Raw genomic sequence first — 5,554 nt, forward strand, 5'->3', positions numbered from 1 at the left:
TTTTAGCATTAAAGTTTATTATTATTTAGGGGCATTAAAATAAGACGATGGTCAACAGCAATCGCTTTATAGCACTTGTGGGACGTTAGAAATCAGTATATTGAGAAGCCTCCCGTTAAAGAGGACTCGGAGTGGTTACTGTTCAGTGGGCATTGGTGTCGCATCAATTGCAATAACATGATATATCATACAGAAGAGGTGTGAATGTTATCTTTGGCTGTGAGCTATTTAAGAGAGAGGCTCTTGCATGCTGTTTTTGAGCCCAACAAGTGAGTTATAGAATCCTGTAGGAGCCCCTCCTTACCCATAAGTCACTGCTCTTAGCAATGGTGGTCTACTTTTCAAAATCGCTCGAGTAATAGCAAAGACAAGACTTCAGCTTCCCTTTTTAGTCTCGCCAAAAGCCCCTTGTTCTCTTACTTTCAACGTTAAGAGGCCAGAAGCTAAAATGGCGGCACATCACCACTCTGTGGGGAGAGGATTTGCCCGTTCAGGAATTCTGTGGTTGTAGAGGAGTGATTGGGACAGGCATGGTGACAGACTCCTAGGGCAGGAATCTCGTGGAAACTTCCAGTCACTATATTGGCATGTGTCTACCATGGCAGCTCCGGAAGGCTATCTGGCCCACCCGGGGACCACTTGTTTTCACAGCCCAGTCCCTGGATCACTGAATTCAACCAGTAGTAGCCACCTCTGAAAAGAGTCATCAATTCAAAAAGAAATCTTTGTGTTTGCATATTTAAAGCCGAGATAATTATTGGTAGTCTCTGCATAACAAATGTAATTTCAATTAGACTCTTTTTCTAAATTAAAAACTATTGCTTGTGTATAATGAGTATTCCTAGGTTTTTTTTTTTTAGTGCATTTTTAATGTTTTTATTCTAGGAACATTAAGAGCATTGAACAAAACATTGTCCAATTACTATGTAATGTTAACAAATATGCCGAATCCTTCATTTCTGTGCGAGCAAGAGAAGCTAGTGGAGCGAGACAGTGCAAGCTGATTATCACGGAGATTTTCAACACTCAGCTAGACGGGAAATTGTATGGCTACAGAATAGATATTTTGGCTTTAAAGAAAAGTTGCAAGGAGTTGTCAACTTCTTCTTAATGGCTTAATGTCTCTAACATTTGTTTTCAAGTTGTTTATTTGAGAGAGAGAGAGAGAGAGATCACAGATCCAGTGCGGCAGAGAGAGAGGGAGACAGAGAATCCCAAGCAGGCTCCACACTGTCAGCGCAGAGTCCAACGTGGGGTTTGAACTCACAAACTGTGAGATCGTGACCTGAGCCAAAATCAGGAGTTCGATGCCTAACCGACTGAATCACCCAGGCGCCCCAATTATCTCTAACATTCGATAATGTTGTAGGTTTCTTGTGTTGAAATATTGTTGAAACTTCTAGGCTCCATATCTAGGCTATTCGATACAATTAAAAACAGGCTATGGCCTTCTGATGGTATATGAAAAGATGGGTTGCAAAAAAATTTTCGTCATGGGACGCAGGATCGTTTTGATACTCTCAGGCAGATTTCAAAAGGATGGAATTGAATAGAAAACCAACCTAGAGTTCTGTATCTGCTTGCCTTGCTAACTGGTTTCTGTGGCTATCACAGCCTGGAAACTTATCACCAGCACCTCGTGTAGCAATTGGGGCAGTCATTGTTGTTGACAAAGAGAAGTTTATTTTTGGTGCCGGCATTGTGGATAAAACAGCCCAGGAAGAGTGAACACCCGAATATATTCTCTCCATCTGACATTGTATCACTCGCCCCGGGGCTTCTCCACAGTGTTGTCTCCTTATATGTGGAGAGAAGCAATTAAAAAAAAAATCACCTGCTAAAATGGAGCTTGGATGTTCGTTTCCTATTTTCTCTAAGCAGGTTGGCTATTTTGCCCTTGAGCCTTAAGAAATGTTGCTGATTGGCTGTTTGTTATTTTTTAATAATATATGGCCTGTATCCAAGTAAGCATTCCAATGACCTCGACAATAAAATGTGATTCTTGGCTGCAAGGTCTACTGGCGGGGGGGGGGGCGGCAGGCTGCCAGCCACTCATACATCATTTACAGGTGGCTGTTTCTGACAGGCTGGTGTTGGTTATTGTAAATGAGTGACAGTCCCTATAACTCACCTGTAAGCCTTACTCCACTGGCCTGGGGCTTCAGCACCATCCCTTCAGCACACGTGCTCCTCCCTCTCGAAGACCCTCATGCACAGACCCTCCCGTGCACACTGCCGCCTTCCCCGGGCTCATCAGTACGTGAAGCTACCTTGTATGTGATTGACGATAATTAGGTTTCAACTGCCTTCTGATGCAGAAATACACACTATTAGAGCCCGGCCAATTCTGGGCCTGTAATCTTGCCTCTGAAAGGGTATTGATTCACTCTTTCACATTTTTAAAAGGTCACGGCAATAATTCCATCTGAACTGTGCTAAGTGAAAATAGTTTGTAGAAATAATACGGTTGCGTCTTCGTTCCGTTGTAATTGAAAGCCGCAATGGCTTGTGGTTTTTTTTAGAATGTTTTAATTACATGTGTCTCTTTAGTCCCATCTTACCCTGACGAAGTGTTTGTAAAGTTACAAAACAGTCGGCCCCGTGTGCACATGTCTTCTGACTTTTTGGCGAAGTGGACTCTTTTGTTTCCCTACTGTGTAAATTGAGGCTGAAGCGAACACTTGGGTCACATGCTGCCTTATTAATTTAAGGATTAAAAAGAGAAGATGTGAGGCTTTTCCTCGGCACTGTCATCTGCCTGCCTGTTCCAATAAGATTAGAATATTCTGGCCTTGGTAAACAGGATGCCAAATTTGCTTCCTTTCCGCAAATTTTCATTGAAGCTAGATAGTCCTTTCCGGGTTGGCTGAAAAATATTCTCTATAGTTATCAGGCCATAATAAAAACGAGTTCATTATGAGAGGGTAGAGCTCCAGTAGTGTAACCACCCTGACAGGTGACAAGAAACTATGAATGCTGTAGGATAAATTACCGGACAACTCAGACGGCGGTTAGAGACTTTTTCCTACGTCTTCAGCTTTGCCGAGGTGAAAGAATTTTCGAGTGCTTGGATCGCATGTTTTGTGAAAGTGGCCGATCAGAATTTATGCTCTGAGCCACTCTGTGTATGTCTCCCNNGGGCATATTCTCACCCAGAGTATGGGGATTTACGCACATAATTACCATTAATGCTAATGGCATTTATGTCTGTACAGCCCCACACATCAAGATGAGAATATATTTCCATGTCTTCACGCTGTGAAAGTCCATTTAATATCATTCATTTTACAACTTATTTTTTAAGATGATGTCCATATTCTGTCATGGCGTACATATGCCTAGTTAAAAGTAAATGTGGGAAATATTGGGAAGAGATGTGATAGCTAAACTCGTTCGCGTGGATGAAATATCGCTGAACTCAAATCCATTCATACTCTTTAAACACAACGCTCTATTCAGCTTTGAAACTGCTGGCACACTTTTCATGGTGTTATAAATTTGTCAGCCTAATGGGACATTTTGTAGATGTTTTCCTTTTTAAGTGCTTTAACAGGAGTAGGTATTCCATTGATCCAAAAATTCAGCTCAGCGTTTCATTTCTTAGAGATGGGAATCATACATTTACTGTCTTATCAGAGATGAAGTGGTGGATGGTGCTCTTCATCTCTTCAAGGAAAGGCAATTAACTCCCTGCCAAAGTCTACTCTCTTCTGGCCTCTGGGAACATCTCAAGAGCAGGGCATGGTTTGCAGTTGGAGATGTCACTGGTCACCAGAATTTGAGGTTGTTCCCTCTCTGCATTGATTATATGATCGTCTTTATACATCAGGCCCAATGGCCTATTGAAAGGCGTCTTTACGTCTCTGCTGGCCAAGCAAATTCAGATCCAAGTCTTGATTTATCTGTCCTGGGACTTTGACCATTAAACAGAAATGATGGATCTCTCTCACCTGTCCAATCTCTGAAACCTTTCTCTTTGAGCCAGCCCAAAGCAAAAGGGTTCTGTGTTTAAACCGTAGACATAAGAATCTGACAGCCATGCTGAAGTCCTTCCTGGGATGTCTCCGTGGGTCTCCTCCAAAGGTAGACAGCCTCCTCTGGGGGAAACATAAGAGCTTCATAACAGATCTCAGAAGGCTGCACAAAGGAGCGAGGTCACTTCTGGATGGCCAGCTGTGCCCAGCTGGGTGGCCTCAAGCACACCACTGGACTGAGTCTGTTTCCTCATTGATGAGATCGAGCGGGATGAACGCTGAGTGCTTTTACCGCCTTGAAATATTATAATCAGTGCCATGTTGTATTTGGGTTTTATAAATATTAGGATTATGGTGGATTACGATGAATAGCCAAAGGAAACACTGGTGTCCAAGGTATTATGCACATGAGGAGGTGAGACTCCAGAGTATTAGATGTCTTGACACAATAAATACACTAGCAGTGCCACTAAGATGCCAGCCTAGAGCCTATGCTCAAGTCCAGATCACACCCTGAAGTGTGACCGCTTTGCATTTGACTTGACGAATTGACTCTTAATAGCCTGGTTCCCAAAGCTGTGCTGTCAATCACACTGACATTCAAGCTCAAGGCGCAGAATGCAATGGGCACTTGGTGAGGGAACTATTCCAGCACTACCCTCTTGCCTGGCATGACCAAACTGGCAGGCAGGTATTGCTTTCCCGTACCAGTTGCCAACATTCTCTAGGCATTTTCCTCTTGAGGTCACCATGTCCTCAATCATACTGATCCCAGAACTCTTTTGATCCAAAAATTCAGTTCAGCATTTTGTTTCTTAGAGATGGGAATCACGCATTTACTCTCTTAGAGATGAAGTGGTGGATGGCGCCCTTCATCTCTTCAAGGAAAGGCAACTCACTCCCTGCCAAAGTCTACTCTCTTCTGGCCTCTGGGTACATCTCAAGAGCAGGGCAGGGCCCTCCAAATTCCCTTGATTCTAGTAATGTTTTGGGTTTTTTCTCAGTGTCCTAGAGCTATGCTTTGTACATTTGTGGCCCCTTCCACTCCATACCATTACAGGTACGTTTGAAAAATGACACAACGCCGCTTTATTGCATTATTCTCATGTTTAGAAATAAGGCTTATTTAGCATGAGTTCGATCACTTGTTGGGCACCTACTGTGTCTCAGCATTGGGCAAGAGGCTGAGGACAGAGCTGAATGAAACACTGTCCATGACTTCGAGGGCTTGATTGGTTAGCATTTGTATAGCATTTGACAATTTCAAAAGACTTTCGCATACATTTTCTTGTGGTTTTCAGTTTGGAACAGATGATACTGTTATTTCCATATCACAGGAAGATGGAGACAGAAAGACTGGATGAATTGTTCTAGATCCCCTGGATTAGAAGTGTGAGCGTTGCCTCAACCCCTTCCAGCCCCATGCTCCTTGGTCTTACCTCTCCACCATGCGCCTCCTCAGAACCACAAGTCAAAACAGAGGTGTTGCTGGTAAGCCCTTCTCGGGGTGTTCTGTGTTTCTGAGATGCATCAGACACTGTGAGCAAAAGACTAGAACAAGGACCATAGTGCTTCAGAGA

Source organism: Crocuta crocuta, unplaced genomic scaffold (genome assembly GCF_008692635.1).
Source record: "Crocuta crocuta isolate KB4526 unplaced genomic scaffold, BGI_CrCroc_1.0 scaffold197, whole genome shotgun sequence".
Classification (NCBI taxonomy): domain Eukaryota; kingdom Metazoa; phylum Chordata; class Mammalia; order Carnivora; family Hyaenidae; genus Crocuta; species Crocuta crocuta.